Source organism: Mizuhopecten yessoensis, unplaced genomic scaffold (assembly GCF_002113885.1).
Source record: "Mizuhopecten yessoensis strain PY_sf001 unplaced genomic scaffold, ASM211388v2 scaffold716341, whole genome shotgun sequence".
Taxonomy (NCBI): Eukaryota; Metazoa; Mollusca; class Bivalvia; order Pectinida; family Pectinidae; genus Mizuhopecten; species Mizuhopecten yessoensis.
The window spans coordinates 57,852-78,058 of record NW_018480068.1 but is presented as its reverse complement, the minus strand read 5'-3'; the positions used below and the strand labels follow the sequence as shown (position 1 = coordinate 78,058).

The 20,207-nt window shown below is 36.6% G+C and overlaps 1 protein-coding gene across 1 annotated transcript in view; it reads right to left on the bottom strand.

Annotated features, from left to right (window-relative positions):
- The window catches only part of LOC110443337 (protein kinase C delta type-like), an 86,022-nt gene that overhangs the window by 27,318 nt on the left and 38,497 nt on the right, over positions 1-20,207 (bottom strand). The window contains exon 3 of the mRNA XM_021487510.1: positions 18,225-18,588. The gene's annotated coding sequence lies outside the window, so the exon portion shown is untranslated. The remainder of the gene's footprint in view (positions 1-18,224; positions 18,589-20,207) is intronic.

The following is a 20,207-nucleotide window of genomic DNA, read 5'->3' as shown; positions in this document are numbered from 1 at the left end:
GTCCATTCTAAAAATATATCTAAAGGCTTGCTGAGATACTGTCACCAAGCGTATGATAGCTATATGCTTCTGACGAGATAAGTGATCTGTCTCTACATCCAGGCTGACATATCAAATGTTTCCATTAGGCCTTCAGGAAAATTATTTATTCATTTTTTATATCATGATTTTGTTAATATTTTTCATATTTGGACCCCCCCCCCTCCTCCCGACCTCCAACTCATTTCATCTGAATTTCCACTCCATCCCTCCATTTTTTTTTTATCAAATTTCATCCAGTTGAAATTTCAGTAAGGTAGAATGTTAACTTTACGAATCTGTCGAAAGATTTTTTTTTTTTTTTAAATATGGAAGTTAAGTTATAACCCTTTCACCTCTATGTAACTTTAGTAGACTCTACCATGCATTGATCTGGATGAGTCCATTATGGTCTATAGTGTTGAAAGGGTTAAAGGCAGGTTAAAGGCAGTTTAAAACCGAAGAATTATTCTGAGCCTTTTTATGCAGACATTCAAATTACACAGGCAAATTGTTCTGTGAATGTGAAGCCTGACTTCAGCTGTATTTTGTGAAGTAACTTCAGTGTAATGTTTAAAACGTTTTTACACCATAACACTATAGCTTTACCCATGTGGTTAAGTAATTCTTTAACAAGGTGTGGGTTGATAGGTAGCTAGGCTTGTTAAAGCCATATAAACTCCACTCAAACGGTATAATTGGTTATTAGAATGGTGTAATTGACTATTTGAATTTGGTAACTGATGATGTGCATTATCTGTATTATATATTCATCCCCAGCTGAAAGTGAGCTCCATTTCTGTGTCACCCTGGAGAATTGTGCCAACCCCACCCACTAGTGAAGTACTGTAATGCTGAACATACTATCGGGTAGAGAAAGTTCTTATAAATATAAACTTTATTTGTTTTACAACAATTCTGAAACCAGTTATTTCACCTTAAATTAATCATTCATGTTGGTCTGGATGTTAGTGTGCTGGGGTTTTTAGTGAGAGAGGAAACCGGAGTACCCGGAGAAAACCCATGTGGTCGGGCAGGTGACTCCATACCTTTCCACGTCTGATTGGGGAATCAAACCCCAGCCATCTTGGTGAAAGACAAGTCAAGTGCGCCATCAAATGCACCACGTGACTATATCCTTAAAAACATCATACAGGTTAACATATAGTCAACACATTATCTCCTGGTGTTTATATCCAAATACATCGGTCAAAGGTCAATCACTATATGCCAGCATGTAGACATATGCTGACTTTGGCATAAAGGTATATTATCAGTATCGATGGCTGTGCAAGGTCAAAGGTCACATTCTCCACTTTTAGCAGAAAATATGCAAAGGGTTCAGGACATAAAATTCTATTTTTTATGTACTGTCTTATAGTTTATTCTCAAGCTTCGACCAAAACACTTGAAACCATATAATTCAGCATCACCTTGCCAAGCATTACATGGTACTAAAATGTGGCAGTGCAATTTGTAACTTGATGCTGGTGGAACGTATCAGGCTAAACCGGAATTCCTTCCAAAACCTTTCAACTCTTGAATAAGCACCTCATTACTGATCATGAGCTATCTAGATTTGTCACTGGCAGTCAACTTGTCTGGATCAACTTCAAGATCAGCTGCATATATTTTGAAATATTTTGAATGTAAAGACGATTCTGCTGTATTGAACATGAAATGTTCGAGCTTACACATTTGAAATCTTTAATCAAATCAATTAGAAGCTTGCTAATCATTTGATCAGGATCTCTCAGAAGCTTAGATAGTGTATGATGTCTTAGTTTGTCTGTTTAACGCATCATGTCATTACATCTATAAAGCTATTTAACTGCATGATGTAACTTAACATACAATTATTGTTGAAAGGAAAAATCTCAACAATAAAACCCCAATGAAATACTACAAAACTATTTTGCATTAAAAACTTGTCACCCCATCTCAATTTGACCTTGAAAAAGCAAACTTTGGTCGTCTTTGGTTGTTGGTGGTTTATCATGGTATCCCTAGAGAACTTCTGTAGTGATGTCAGTGCTCTGAGTCACATAAATGTCAAAGGTTTAGGTATATAATATATATACCACAGAAACGTAAACTATCCGGTACCCAGCTAGAAGACATAAGCTGCGTCACAACATGTACATATCTAATGTGATCTTATCAGAGTCAGGACATGAATACTTACATTCTGGCATAAAATTATATGCTCGTAGGGTTTAATTTATCAGCATGGACAAAAAGTTATGGTTGAAGAGTAGCATACACCATGATTGTGTAACAACCATCCAAGAAATTGCATGTAAAGCAAAATTCTACGCACCCTCGAACAAAAACGAGTGAAAACTGTGCGCTGCTCCAGTATTACAACCCTCAACAAATGTTTACAAAAGCAGGTATTTTTAAACAGATTTAAAACTTCTCAATAATGTGTATACATATACAAAGCACACCCTCATGTGGAGGAATTATATTCTGAGTCATTCAAATGTTCAATTTCGAGCTATTTAAATTCTTACAGTGAATGTATTAGCTCCAATTTTCTAGAAAATTTAAACCTGAGTCATATCTCAATGTTTAAAAATACAGGATCTAATCGCTATCGCCAAAAGGAAGTAATACAAAACTAAAATAAAACCAGGAAAAAACATTACAAATGACATATTCATGTAAGTTAATGCATCCCCTGAGAGACAGAGGCATGTAAAGAAGGTATTGCAGGTAACACATTTCTAAGGGAAATCACACAAGGCCTGTCAGTGCACTCATCAAGTATTTCAGCATAATTTATTTACAAAGATATTAACACTTTCCTCAGAATCTGAAGATGGATAGGTATTTTTGGATTCTTATCTTGATACAAGCTCTGTGAACCTAAGTAGGGCAAGACCTAAAATAAAATTAAAAATTAAAAAAAATGGAAAACTTGTAGTTTCTATGTTAACCCTTTCACCCCTAGGTAACTTTAGAAGACTCTACCATACATTGATCTGGATTGGTCCATTATAGTCTACAGTGGTGAAAGAGTTAACAAAGCTTGCTCCATTTAAAGGTGGGAGGGTGTTGGAGGTTGGGGGAGCTAGATCAAGGCTAATCATTTAAAGGCTACAGATTGGGGTTGAGATGTGACTCCCAGAAACATCTCGGTACACATGCATTCAATCTTCCTCGATGTGACATAAATACTTCGCTAGCCTTCCTGTGTAAGAAGATACACAGAAATAGCCTCAAAAAGAACGCTGTCACCGGTACAACAAAGATGCACATAAAATTATGCAACACACCTGAACAAACCTTGTGCCCGAGTTTGAAGGTGGGAAGGTAGAACGACTGTTTAGCTGATGATGTTAACTGTTTACACAGCTAGACTGCTGTTTGGCAGACAGCTACACAGCAGTACGTTGTCTGATAGCGGTTGGCATCATTGTATATATATATATACATGTATTTTTTACAAATATTTCCTCCCTACAAACTGGACTTATAGCTGCACAACTGATGGCCTATATCACCATATCCACAATCTCCTACAATAATGTTATACATGTATATAAAAATATTCCGAAAAATAAGAGGAAACACATAGGTATCTCTGCTAAAATTACATGAAGGGAGTTATACTATTTAAGGGAATCATGAATGAAGTTGATAATATTTAAGGGATTCATGAATAAAGTTGATACTATTTAAGGGAATCATGAATGAAGTTGATTATCAATCCATCTGGTGTGATTAATAAATAACAATGATTAAAAAATAACAATGGATCAGATTGGTTAAAAAAAACAATCTGATCCATTGTTATTTTTTAACCAATCTGATCCATTGTTATTTTGTTGGAAGATATATCTCCAATACAAGCTCCCTGTCTACAGCCCAGTTTATCAATAAAAGGGGAATATCTCAGAAGTCAGAATTCTTACATGATAATTGTCTCATCCTTAGGCTATTTATGCAAAGAAAACAAATTGAAAAACGAATGTTGGATAATGAAAAATGGTCCTGACAGTTAAAAGACACTTTAGCCTGAAGATTTTGTTTGCAATTGAAAAGAAGTTGTTATGGATAATAATGGATCATTGATTTCACATAAGATGTTTACTTGACAAGTGCTGAATTTCAGAAAATACATCATTTTTGGCAGTTTATAAAGCAGTAATATGTTGGGATGTTGTCCACAAACCTGCTAAAGATACCTCAGGCTACATATGGACATTTATCAGGGAGCATATTTATAATCAGAATTAATTGATAATCCCCTACCTGGTCATATTCTTAACTGACAGCATGTGACAGGCTAACCGGAAGTGCGGCCCAGGAGACGCCACTCGAAATAAGAGCAGAGACATAAAACGACAAAGAGAGATGGACCAAGTGAAAACCAGAGCAGAGAGATAAAATAATGAAGAGAGAGGTACCAAGTGGAAGCCAGAGCAGAGAGATAAAATGATGAAGAGAGAGGTACCAAGTGGAAACCAGAGCAGAGACATAAAACGACAAAGAGAGAATTACCAAGTGTCGTAATAAGGAGCAGCAGATCAATTCTGGTTTCTCTATGTCCAAAAGTGTAGGACACAAAGAAAAACTGTGGATCTGTAGGGTCTCAGATTAGTTGCCCCAAACAATGTGACCGTGGGACACAGCAAGTACTGTACACTGGGAAATGTTTGCTGCAGTTTAATTTTCACCTTTTTTGCCCTCTGTGTAATGAGGGTTAACTTATCATTGCAGCCAACATTAGTCAACACTAGTGGTGAATTTGGATGTCACAGACAAAGGGCAAAGGTTCGACTGGCATACAGTGTAACATCACTGCACAGTCATACAGTATAACATCACTGCACAGTCTTACAGTGTAACATCACTGCACGGTCATACAGTGTAACATCACTGCACAGACATATAGTATAACATTACTGCACAGTCATACAGTGTAACATCACCGCACAGTCTTACAGTGTAACATCACTGGACAGTCATACAGTGTAACATCACTGCACATTCTTACAGTGTAACATTAATTCACAGTCTTACAGTATAACATCACTTCACAGTCTTACAGTGTAACATCACTGTACAGTCTTACAGCGTAACATCACTGCACAGTCTTACAGTGAAACATCCCTGCACAGTCTTACAGTATAACATCACTGTACAGTCTTACAGTGTAACGTCACAACACAGTCTTACAGTATAACATTACTGCACAGTCTTACAGTGTAACATCATTGCACAGTCTTACAGTGTAACATCACTACACAGTGTTACAGTGTAACATCACTGCGCAGTCTTACAGTGTAACATTAATTCACAGTCTTACAGTATAACATCAAGGGCAAAGGTTCGACTGGCATACAGGGTAACATCACTGCACAGTCATACAGTATAACATCGCTGCACAGTCATACAGTGTAACATCACTGTACAGTCTTACAGTGTAACATCACTACACAGTCTTACAGTATAATATCACTGCCAGTCATACAGTGTAACATCACTGCACAGACATATAGTATAGCATCACTGCACAGTCATACAGTGTAACATCACTGTACAGTCTTACAGTGTAACATCACAGCACAGTCTTACAGTATAACATCACTGTACAGTCTTACAGTGTAACGTCACAACACAGTCTTACAGTATAACATCACCGCACAGTCTTACAGTGTAACATCACTGTACAGTAACACAGTGTAACATCACTGCACAGTCTTACGGTGTAACATCACTGCACAGTCTTACAGTTTAACATCACTGCACAGTCTTACAGTATAACATCACTGTACAGTCTTACAGTGTAACATCACTACACAGTCTTACAGTATAATATCACTGCCAGTCATACAGTGTAACATCACTGCACATTCTTACAGTGTAACATTAATTCACAGTCTTACAGTATAACATCAGTGCACAGTCTTACAGTGTAACATCACTGCGCAGTGTTACAGTGTAACATCACTGCACAGTTTTACAGTGTAACATCACTGCACAGTCTCACAGTGTAACATCACTGCACAGTCATACAGTATAACATCGCTGCACAGTCATACAGTGTAACATCACTGCCCAGTCTTACAGTGTAACATCACTGCACGGTCATACAGTGTAACATCACTGCACAGTCTCACAGTGTAACATCACTGCACAGTCATACAGTATAACATCGCTGCACAGTCATACAGTGTAACATCACTGAACAGTGTTACAGTATAACATCACTGCACAGTCTTGCAGTGTAACATCACTGCACAGTGTTACATTGTAACATCACTGCACAGTCTTACAGTGTACCATCACTGCACAGTCTTACAGTGTAACGTCACTGCACAGTGTTACAGTGTAACATCACTGTACAGGCGTACAGTATAACATCACAGTCATACAGTATAACATCACTGCTCAGTCATACAGTGTAACATCACTGCACAGTCTTACAGTGTAACATTAATTCACAGTCTTACAGTATAACATCACTGCACAGTCTTACAGTGTAACATCACTGTACAGTCTTACAGTGTAACATCACTGCACAGTCTTACAGTGTAACATCACTGCACAGTCTTACAGTGTAACATCACTGCACAGTCTTACAGTGTAACATCACTGCACAGTCTTACAGTGTAACATCACTGCACAGTCTTACAGTGTAACATCACTGCACAGTCTTACAGTGTAACATCACTGCACAGTCTTACAGTGTAACATCACTGCACAGTCTTACAGTGTAACATCACTGCACAGTCTTACAGTGTAACATCACTGCACAGTCTTACAGTGTAACATCACTGCACAGTCTTACAGTGTAACATCACTGCACAGTCTTACAGTGTAACATCACTGCACAGTCTTACAGTGTAACATCACTGCACAGTCTTACAGTGTAACATCACTGCACAGTCTTACAGTGTAACATCACTGCACAGTCTTACAGTGTAACATCACTGCACAGTCTTACAGTGTAACATCACTGCACAGTCTTACAGTGTAACATCACTGCACAGTCTTACAGTGTAACATCACTGCACAGTCTTACAGTGTAACATCACTGCACAGTCTTACAGTGTAACATCACTGCACAGTCTTACAGTGTAACATCACTGCACAGTCTTACAGTGTAACATCACTGCACAGTCTTACAGTGTAACATCACTGCACAGTCTTACAGTGTAACATCACTGCACAGTCTTACAGTGTAACATCACTGCACAGTCTTACAGTGTAACATCACTGCACAGTCTTACAGTGTAACATCACTGCACAGTCTTACAGTGTAACATCACTGCACAGTCTTACAGTGTAACATCACTGCACAGTCTTACAGTGTAACATCACTGCACAGTCTTACAGTGTAACATCACTGCACAGTCTTACAGTGTAACATCACTGCACAGTCTTACAGTGTAACATCACTGCACAGTCTTACAGTGTAACATCACTGCACAGTCTTACAGTGTAACATCACTGCACAGTCTTACAGTGTAACATCACTGCACAGTCTTACAGTGTAACATCACTGCACAGTCTTACAGTGTAACATCACTGCACAGTCTTACAGTGTAACATCACTGCACAGTCTTACAGTGTAACATCACTGCACAGTCTTACAGTGTAACATCACTGCACAGTCTTACAGTGTAACATCACTGCACAGTCTTACAGTGTAACATCACTGCACAGTCTTACAGTGTAACATCACTGCACAGTCTTACAGTGTAACATCACTGCACAGTCTTACAGTGTAACATCACTGCACAGTCTTACAGTGTAACATCACTGCACAGTCTTACAGTGTAACATCACTGCACAGTCTTACAGTGTAACATCACTGCACAGTCTTACAGTGTAACATCACTGCACAGTCTTACAGTGTAACATCACTGCACAGTCTTACAGTGTAACATCACTGCACAGTCTTACAGTGTAACATCACTGCACAGTCTTACAGTGTAACATCACTGCACAGTCTTACAGTGTAACATCACTGCACAGTCTTACAGTGTAACATCACTGCACAGTCTTACAGTGTAACATCACTGCACAGTCTTACAGTGTAACATCACTGCACAGTCTTACAGTGTAACATCACTGCACAGTCTTACAGTGTAACATCACTGCACAGTCTTACAGTGTAACATCACTGCACAGTCTTACAGTGTAACATCACTGCACAGTCTTACAGTGTAACATCACTGCACAGTCTTACAGTGTAACATCACTGCACAGTCTTACAGTGTAACATCACTGCACAGTCTTACAGTGTAACATCACTGCACAGTCTTACAGTGTAACATCACTGCACAGTCTTACAGTGTAACATCACTGCACAGTCTTACAGTGTAACATCACTGCACAGTCTTACAGTGTAACATCACTGCACAGTCTTACAGTGTAACATCACTGCACAGTCTTACAGTGTAACATCACTGCACAGTCTTACAGTGTAACATCACTGCACAGTCTTACAGTGTAACATCACTGCACAGTCTTACAGTGTAACATCACTGCACAGTCTTACAGTGTAACATCACTGCACAGTCTTACAGTGTAACATCACTGCACAGTCTTACAGTGTAACATCACTGCACAGTCTTACAGTGTAACATCACTGCACAGTCTTACAGTGTAACATCACTGCACAGTCTTACAGTGTAACATCACTGCACAGTCTTACAGTGTAACATCACTGCACAGTCTTACAGTGTAACATCACTGCACAGTCTTACAGTGTAACATCACTGCACAGTCTTACAGTGTAACATCACTGCACAGTCTTACAGTGTAACATCACTGCACAGTCATACAGTGTAACATCACTGCACAGTCATACAGTGTAACGTCACTGCACAGTCATACAGTGTAACATCACATCACAGTCATACAGTGTAACATCACATCACAGTCATACAGTAAGAACATTGCGAAATCTTCAGTTCACCTATGATGATGATATCATCGGTATGCGACCGATGATCAGGTCAAGATAACAGCACCTTTTTAAATTGTTTTCTTGTATAGTCTCAGAGATTTTCAATGTAAAATTTTAGTAAAAGCAATCAAAATAGCAACATTCTCCCTCATAAAACATTGGTGTATGTAATATCTAGAGAAAATTATATAATTAGCCACCAGAGACAGGCCTCCAAGAGGATGAGAACTTAGAAGATTAGTCAGGGAGAGTAAACAAGTGCCAAAATGATGACGTTCAATATTCAATATCTGCATGACGTGGTGTACTTCCTATACAAAATTAACGTTTTTATGTATGTTATACTTCAATATTACTATCTGCTTATCTAGTTCTTTGGAACATTTCCATTTTAATAACAAGAAAGTTTGGGATGTCTACAAACTATTTCCTCTACATCATTGATAAAGTTCACTGGCTGATAAAATCAATTATTATACAAATTACAAACTTTTCAGTATGGAATGGTCCTTGTTTACAAAACTAAAAAATATTAAAAGTTTGAAATATATAAATATATCAAAATTGCCAAAATAAAACCCCACAGAATATAAGGTCAATCATATATGTACATATAAATTATAAACGTCTCTTGCAATATCTTAAGTAGTATTAAATGCATTGCCAACTACAACAAAAACCTAAAAATGATTATTTGGGCACTATTTTTATAACAGAGATTCAGCTATATTTTTATAGTTAAAGTTCATTAGTCAGGTTACCTTAAATCATTTTTCACTGATCCATGTTGCGAGAATTCACATTTGAAAAGAAAATTGTAAGATTAATGTCCTAATTTCATTTTTTTTATTTTACTTCACAACCGAATTCATAAATGCCATTAAGGAACCCTGTCCCACTGCCCTGTGTTCTTTTGTGTTGTTTATACAGTAACCTCCCCTTCATTTTGTTTTGGATATAATTATAGAAGTGTAGCATTTGATAGTTGGGCCAGACTTCTTCCGGCCAGGTCACTTCTGTTGACCAGTATTTCAATCTGAAGTTCAGGATTTGAAATAGATAATTACAGTTTTTCGGCAGTTACACACAGTGAAGGTTTTAAAAAAAATAAGGTGTGAGGAAAAGCAATATTTCAAGGACCACATTAAAAATAGAAGAACTGAGTTGGGAGTTCTCCATCAAATTAGTTTAGGATCGTGATTGGTGATCCGATTCAAACTGATGGTTTTGATGCCAGGAGTTGAACTGCCTCCACCATCATGTTAGGGTTTTTTAATTGCTGTCAATTAAGATGCTCAAACCTTACTGCTGGCAAACCAGCACTTCCCATGTTTGATAATACAATCAAACAGAACATGGGGAGCTTACTAGGAGCAGTTTACTAAAGCAGGAATAAAGTAATTGGATATGGGTTCTACAGTTGTGAAACATATAAGAAATTCTGTGATAAATGCCACAGCAGTTTCAAGACAGATTAACATGTTCATCCCTCATGATCATCTCCTGTGAGGTAAGTATGGTACCTACCAGGAAATTTTCGATAGACACAATTACATTTTCATGCCTCACCATTATCTCTCTTGGGACAAATGTGGTAGCTGGGGTGGGGTGGGGGAGGGGGTTAATTACTTAGCTTTAACAATGCAAGCATAAGTATATTAATAATTTTGCTACAAATGAATATCACCAATAGAACCTTAGAAAAACTATTACAACAAAACCACCAATGCTATAGACAAACTTTAAAAAGTCCTGCACACAGGGACTTAAATAAAATATGACTTTGTTATTATCAAGCCTTACCATATTTCATCTGCTGGAAAAAATCTATGAAACAACCACCCAATCTTCCACTCACAGAGTGATGAGCATTAAGTCAAGTGTATGCAGAATTTTCTGGATTTTATTAGAAATTTGATCCAGTTACTGAACAGCAATAATCAGCCAGAAATTAATAATTTTTAGAAAGGTCAAAATTTAAATATAAAGGTACTGGTGTGTAGTTAACACTTCATTAAAAATGTTCAGTGTAATTAGGTTCTCTGTATGCTAATGAGAATTGATAGTAAAAATGTGTATCACTAATTGGCTAATAATATAATTACCTGGTATGTGATAATTCACAGAACGAGCTACAACAGTGCACGCTGATACAGTATTGGGAGTCAATTAGCCACTGCCAGTACAGCTAAAAGCTTTCTGGTGAAGCAATCTAAAGATCAGTTTGGTGGTGGAGACATGTGATCATATATTGATGTCTGTGGTAGACATCTTGAGATATTGATGTCTGTGGTAGACATCTTGAGATATTGATGTCTGTGGTAGACATCTTGAGATATTGATGTCAAAAATCTTTGGTGTTGATTGTGTTTGACAGCTATATACATGGACAGTGGTCTTCATTAATTCTGTTTGAATTAATACCAAACACTGAACTGAGATATATGGAACATGTATATGTCTCAACTCTCCAGTGATCATGAACGACTGTCAATTATTGAACATTTGATTGGTTTAAAATGATAATTCCACTCCACTATAAACCCTCTCCAGGTATAAATATTTGTGATTAACTCCTTCACCCCTGAAATTTCATAATGAACTATTCCAACCTTTGAATTGGAAGAGTTCAAATGTGTCTTCATGAGTTAAGGACATTTGCTTCTGTAGAAACATCTGACATTATAAATGTTAAAATTAGATTGATGTTTTCTATATACCGTAAAAACCCATGTAATTTGTGCACTTTTTTTCCAGAAATTTAATACCCAAAGTGGGGTGTGTGTAAAATACACAGGTATAAGCAATTTTTCATGAAAAGATCGATGGTTCTGGCAGACTGCCATCTTGGACATGAGATAATCTCCCTTGGTACACAATTCCCTGTCATGTGTGTTGGCCTTATTTAAAAAACAAATCCACAGTAGAAGATGGATTTGCATGATAAAACACTATGGAAGGAATATAAAAAAAAAACGTGCAACAATTACGAATCAAAAGTCATATTGCATCAAACCCCTACTTTACGCTGTGATTTACCAGCTAGATTATACAATTTTGTGCGTACCTGTACCTGCATAATATTCCTTAAATCCTTGCTACAATAGAACTCCATGAAACTACAATCCGAAAAAATATCAGGATAATAAACATCACACACAGAAAGTGAGCCACCTCTGGTCACGACTACAATTCAATGATTAAAATGGCGACAGTGAGGTGTCTGCCGAACTTTGACGACACAAATCTTAATAGGCTGCAACACTTTCCGTGGCATCCTAAACTGTAGAAAAGGATTTTGTACAACTCTGAAAGCGATTCCAGAGGATTTGTACATAATGCCAGTGCCATTTCCTGATGTAGCCTGTCGACACTTGGTGTGGTGCTCTACGTATACACACATGCACATAGACAACCTGATAATGGCCTAGGTCAACAAACCATATTCATGAATTATGTAGCTCTTTAACATTTCAAGATGCTTCTGGTGTCTCAAAATGTTTTATAAAACATGGAAGTCATCTTATATCATACTTCCCATTAAGATTACACAACATTAGCCTGGAGAACACCTAAAAGGAATTACAGTAAACACCCTCAAAACTTGAAGGAATATAATATAGATATTTAATTGCTATATCTGACCTTCAGAATAACTTAATGGTTTGAAGTTATCATTTTCAAGGAAAATGTATATAGACTATTTTAAATATTTAAACACTTAATATTTTTTTATTAACATTTGAAATTTGTACTATTTCAATTTTGTCTGACTTTAGACAAAGAGTGATACTGTATCATCTAATTAAATCAGCACATGCATATTTTGAAATAAATTGGTGAATATTGGCTTAAAATTGCAAGTCATATAGATTTTCAGCCAAAATCTTTTTAGAAACTTATTGACATGAACACATATGTATTGCTGATAATTAAGCGAGTAAATATTAAATATTAATTCACAAATAAGAAACTTACACATAACTTACACTTTATCCATTGTTACATAGCTATGATTTTTTATAACAGATTAAGGTTTCCTCAGACCAACACATACTACTTGAACTCTCCCTGAACACCATCTATACCTTTTTCATTTTTAAACACCTCCTTTTTTGTTTCCAATCTTTGGATCTCTGACTATGACACACATATATATAGAATCTGGCTGGGGATGGATGTTAGTAGAGGTTTAAACATATAGAAATAAGATTTATATAAGATATCTACTTACAGTTCAATGGAATTAATACCCCACACTAATCCTCTGTCATATGTGTAAACAGTACATCAACCTTGTCTTACAACGTGAAGGTAACAAGAGGTTTGAAATACGCACAGTAACACAAGGTTGACACACAAGTGAAAGCTTATTACCACAAAATGGACCTAAACACTCAGAAAGGATCTATTCTATTCAGTTGAGTTAAAATTATAATGGGGTTGTTTATGTAACACAATCCGTTAATTAGGGACTCTCTGACAGTGACAAGTACTGCTCACCTGTACAGGTATAACAATACATTTTGTAGGTAATTATAATTGGCTGTAAAAACAAGCAGTTCAAACTGAAGGTGATTTTAGCTCTAAAGTGATATATGCTTATAAAGTTATTGTGTTAATCGGATTCTAAGCTAACTTTGTAATGGTTTGAAGAAAAACATTTTTGCAGGAACAAAATCTACTCTTTTCTTTCCAAAGAAGAGCAGCAATCAATACTAATACTGACACTAATGACTTGTGACTGCAAAATTGTTACTGGCATGCAGAGCCAAAACAAATGTGTGAAAACAGTACCACATTTCAAGGTTTTTACAAATTGCCCATTTAATGAAATAACACAGGATCAAGCCGTCAGTTGACACAACGGTGTAAAGGTTTGGCACACATTGTTAAAAGTGTCTAAAATTATTGTAGCGATTTCAAAGTAGTCATTTTCACAACCCGGCCTCACATTTAATGAAAAACAATAGTTCAATAGATGTCTTTGCATTGGTCTTTAAAAAGCACAGATTTTATTTTTTTTCTTCGTTAAAATAAGTGAAGGGATAAGTTAACCTTTTGTTTTACAGTGCAGCACAAATAAGTAGCATGTTTTTCATTGACAGTGTTTTGATTCTAAGTCACTTAAATCCTTCCAAATACCTGTAAGATATTTACCATTTCAAACACTGCAGTCACTCACTGTCAAACAAGAGTTTTCCGATTTCCGATTAATCAGGCATACTCCAAGCTTACTGTCCACAGATCTTGATAATGATATCCTGAATTATGGATTTTTATACAAGTTGTATTTTAATATCCTGTATCCACCTTCTGGGGTTAAAAACATGATCACTTTAACCTGAAATAGAGTTAAACGTCATTGCTCTACAAATATCTGATTCCTTTATAACTTCCCATATATATGTTCACAAACATTACAGCATGCTTCTCCATGTTTTTTGACATCATGAAGTAAAAAAAACAATTCTAGGTCACTGTTACTATAAATATTTTGTTATTGTCAGGTGTTTTATTGAATATCTAGCGATATCCGCAATATTCTATGTATCAGTTTATATTTCTATTTATTTAGTATCACTTGTAATATAAATGAAATATAGCACTTGACAAGTGGTTTATTATGTAATATATCCCGAGAGACCGCCAAACTTCTCGTTCTGTGGCGTTATCAGTACAAGGGTTCTATAGACAACTCTTAACAGGTCAGAAGTAACAAACAAAACTCTCTTTGAGTGCTCAGGTCTAAAGAAGCTCTTTGGGCCAGGTGAGCTTAAAACTCTAGGTAAGTAGTTGGGAAGCTAACTGCTTATTATTGAGTGATACCAATATTATACATTTCAGGAGAAGCTACTGTAGAAGCTATATTGCTCTCACAACGACGTCTGTGTCGTCTCTGGAAACTTAGACAGTTCACGACGTAACCAAGCGTCGTACATGTAACAGTTTGGGAATCTCACAATGAAAAAATGGAGTCTCTACCAACTTCAGGTTGAGCATGAAATGGCTGGGAAATCATTCCCATCCTGCTGGGTGGGAGAATTTGCTTCAGTGATAACAAGCCACATGTTGGCTGTCTCTGTGATCTTCATCCTCCCTGTACAGCACCAAGACAATTCACCAGGCAGCAGAAAGCTGGCGTTAAATCTTCAGTGCCATTAGGAATGACATAAACAGGGAAACACCAATATACTGTGTGTAGCATGAACATATATTTATAACTGAAAACCTGATTGTACATCTTTATAACAGTGTCAGACTGCAGACATGATTTTCAGTATAGTAAAATTATATTCAGACTCCAATACTGTAAAACCATTTCAATGACTATAAGGTAGATTTAAATAAAGACATGCCTACTGGAAAAATATGGCAACTGCAAAGCCATATACAATGTCTATACAGTGGTACATGGTATAGGACAAATCTAATGACTGAGACCTGCAGTACACTTAACTCATTATTCAACCCTGAAGACACATTTGAAATCTTCCAATTCAAAGGTTGGAATAGTTCATTATGAGAGTTCTGGGTCCCGGGTTGAATGAGTTAGTTGTCTCCATTGGTTATAGTCTTAATTTGGTCTTATTGCCAATACACATAAAATTCTGCAATATGGCATATCCATCTTAAAGTAACAAACTCATGACATAGACATAAGTGCACATAGGTGTTTTTATGGCATCATTACAGCAAGTTATTACAACACGCAGCAAAACAGACACTTCAGTCTGGTGTAATCCCTTTATCAATTCGTTCAGGCAGGAACCCTTATCTCATGCTTTGTGCCTGTCTAAATGCCTGGTGAATTATTTTCGATTATTGTCGGCTACTAGGCGAGAAAACAGGATTTACCGCCTGATCAAACTCAGCTCCATCACCTTAGTGACAGGAGGAACGTTACATGGAACTTTTACCACTTAAGTGTATAGTGATTGGTAGTATCAATAATTTAAATACCCGTATAACTGCCTACAAAATAATTGCATTTTCCTCCTACATATTAACTACCAAGTTTTGTCCATAATGTTTTCCATATCATAGCGCAGATAGTCTTTACCTTGGGGTCAACATTTTAGGGAGGTTTTTACTTGAGGCTGGTAACGCAAGTCAGACACAGATTTTCAATTTTAATGTACAATGATTTCCTGCTGATATGCAAAATGTATAAAGAGAATTTTGAATACCAGAACAACAAGCATGTCTCCTACCAGCCCCCGCTAGCTATTACACTGTAATGATTTATAAAAATGGTGCCCTTTGGTGTTAATTTGGAAAATGAAAAGTATGCAATTTTCTAGAAATAGTAACAGTGACTTTGACCCGACAACCCTGAAACTAGAACTTGTCCGAGATATTATGGTCCTTTGTAATTGTGTGAAGTTTAATCAAAATCCCTCAAGGAATGAAGCCGCTAGTTCGCTGACAAGGATTTTCCAGGACTCCACGGCACAACAATATCAGCATTGTTTGAAGAATTCAGAGCCGATCGTAAAACACATCCCACTTACCCCAATGCAAACTTAGCCAGATATGTTCCACATGCATACCTGACGATTTAAAATTTCAACAAGAAGGGAGAAGACTGCTCTAAATTCTTCTAGGCTATCAAAAATCTGACAGAATTTCAACTAATCAACAGGAAGAGGATAGAGAATCCTTCATTTTATTTGGGGGCTGAAATGTTTGTTGTTAGACCTCAAAATGTGCATGTTAACATGAATGGCGTCAAAATACAACCAGCTTGAAACTGGAACACTTTCTGGATTTGACAACAACGGTTAAGTCACACAGTTCAAATGTTACAGCTCTGCATCAGGAAATATCTTTTACTCATTCACCCCTAAAGACTCAATTGAACCCTCTCAATTCAAAGGTCGGAATAGTTCATTATGAAATTTCAGGGTTAATGTTATTAATCAGGTAAAAGTTATTTCAGCATTGAATTCGATACTATAGATTTTTTGTGTGCAGAGTAACTAGCGTGAACTGCCCTTTCTTAATTATATTCAGAGGCGATTCATTCGTGTCTCACGAGATATGTACATTTATGTCATACCTTATGCATAGATATTTTTTATGTGATTCTTGATGTCACTGTTGATGATAAAAGTGAATTTGTGTAAAGATAAAAAATATGCAAAGCATAAGTACAGTCAAAACTGCAATACATGACCAGCCAAGGGACGGTTCAGGACTGGTCTCTTTATGGAGGTACTCTCTAATTAGAATATTGATAAATAGCAAACTACTTTGTGGGGATGAGAAATATGGCATTCTCTTACCCTGGACAGGTGTATATCCTTTTCTCCCACCCTTCACAGGTGTGTCTCCTGTTTTAGCCGGGAAAGATCAGTTTGTCACCCCCTAGGGGGAGCTAGCCTCGTGCCAATTAGCACATGTTCAATTGTGGCGTCATAGAAATGCGTCATCAGTAATTGTGACGTCATCAAAAGTGAATGACGATATTTATACCCCCACATGTGCTTTTGTTTACACTATTGTCGGTGGAGTTTTAATTGAAATCATAGGATGGGAGAAAAATAATCATCCCCTACCTTAGGGTGTAACAGAGAAATCTCCAACCCTCGGGGTGATTTGTTTTGGTTGTCTAACCCTCGGCAGAGCCTCGGGTTAGACAACCAAAAATCACCCATTGGGTTGGAGATTTCTTTGTCACACCCTCTAGGTAGGGGAAGATTCTATTAGTCCTTAGCTATAGGGGGATTCCCCTATTTATAACAACTGTATGACATCACGTCAACAATACAATGACATCACGTCAACAATACAATGACATCACGTCATCAATGCATTAACGTCACTTCAACAATGCATTTAGCCTGTAACATTAAAATTACATCATGTATATGATACACAATGAGGGAACAGGGTAAGAGAAAAAGAATAATTCACCCCCTTGAGGTGAGACAAGGATATCTCAACCCTCGGGGAAAGATTCTGAAGTTGTCAAACACTCGGCAAAGCCTAAATGTGTTTGACAACTGAAGATTTCCCTGAGGGTTGAGATTCCACTATCTCACCCCAAGGGAGTGAGAGATTCTATTAGGCTCTTATGGCAGAGGATAGCTAACAGGGGGGTCACTTGAGTAAATACGGCTGTATATATGGTTATAAAATGAGATACCAATTAAATCTATATTTTATTTTTATGTGCCATTTAATTAATTAAGTAAGTATAATTTCACTGTTATCTATTTGAATGGTGTAACAGGAAACCTATAGATGAATAATAAAAGGTAAAAAGACTTACCTGTAAAATGGAATTTTTAAATCCCTTATGACCAATAAATGTCTCACATATATGCCTGATAATTCCAAATCTCCAACTAATGTCGTTTTGTCATTATTTCACCACTGTAAATCAATTACAGATATTGTAAACACACAACTGTCAGCCCAGATATGATGAGATTAATCTGACTGTATGACAGGTTAAATTTGACGTTAGGTCTGGAACTCCATCCGATTACACCCGATATATATTCCCATCAATAAGTACAGGTAGAGACAGGTAGGATAATGAGGCTGGTGAATCCAATCATACCCTATAATAGCCAGGTGTGCTGTATACGATTAAATCTATAATCACAGTTCAGCATCTTCCTGTCTGTTTCCTGAAATACACAAAATCAAACTTTGTTAGCATATGTTATCAGGTGTGTGCAGACCTACTTACAAAAATAAACAAAACAATAAAGTTCATAAGTAACCTGTACAGAACTTATTAGAACAAGTATGGAGGTTAGTCATTTATAGATACAGAAATTAGGAAACGTACAAACTAGAACACTGACAGGTCAGGAGCCCAGGCCATATATTCCCTGACAGTATATTAAATCCTACCCACCCCCATTGGTACTTGTTTTAGTAACAGTGACCTTGACCTTGGCCATTGAAACTTTTTAAACCTCTAGCACACATCTACATCTCACAGTGTATCACCAGGTCAAATTTCAAAAGATAAGTCCTTTGGATTTCAAGATAAGGACTATATCCCCCATGGTCTATTTTTAGAAACAGTGACCAGACCTTGACCTTGACCTCAAAAATGTCAAACCCCCATTGAACATCTACATACATATCACAGTGTATCAACAGGACAAATATTACAAAGATCAGTTTTTGGGATGATATCATACGGTACGTAATTAGATATGGATGTTCTTTTCTTTGCCCTTTCACCACCTTGTGAATATGAGATACTTGCAAAATATATGTTACAACATAGTTTGGTTCATCATCAGTTTTAATTAATTATCTGATTTAGTGGCATAATGTTGCGATGTTTTATGATAAAACTGTTGGTATATATTATGAAAGAAAGTGTCGCTGAACACGAGGTATTATTTAAGCACACAGCAAATTTTGAGATCTAACTGTTGCAGCTCATCATGTAATTACATATACAGCATCATAGCCTGGGTGGGGCTGATAAACGCCAGTGTCTGCACACATGTAATTGAGCAGATATTGAAAACATCATGTTAATTGTTATAAAGTGAATGATGAATCTAATTAGTATTGTCACTATCGTGTAATATAAGATACATATATATATATATCCATGAGAGCCTCAAAGAGGTGCTTTTTCAGACAAATGAAAGAAGGGGATTTTAAATGTCAAAATATTGGGAAGTTCATATATAAGTTAAAGGCTGCATATCTCATCAAATTATCAAAATGTTGTAACTAAGCATTGTGTACATTGTCTCTGGCGTCACAAATCATCGTAATGTTTGTAACTTTGATATAAGTCCACATATTACCTATAGACTGCTGACAATTGCAGCGTTATTTTTTATGTAGGGAGAAAAGACTTTTAGTGATCCTGATATTTTGACAAATCTGCCAGTCAATATTTTCTGACTCACCAATTAGATTTGTAGTCACATTATCAATACCTTATAATAAGAATTTATCCTGAAAATATTTCATTTTCATCTAACCATGTGCACTAAATCTATATTTTTGTATCCTATGGCTATCACTATTATCACTATGTAACAAATCAATATAACCATGTAGAACCATTAACACCGGTGAACTTGTTGTGAAGTGGTGGTGGATAGTCTCAACAATGATGTACATAAAACAACAATACAAGGACAATACAAGTTTGAGTACAATGTAAGGCTGAAGTATTGTATTGTATTGTTTATTGGCTTTGAAGGCATGAAGTAAACATGATTATTGGATGGAGGTGATTGTGTGAACCTATTAACGAGTGTCCACT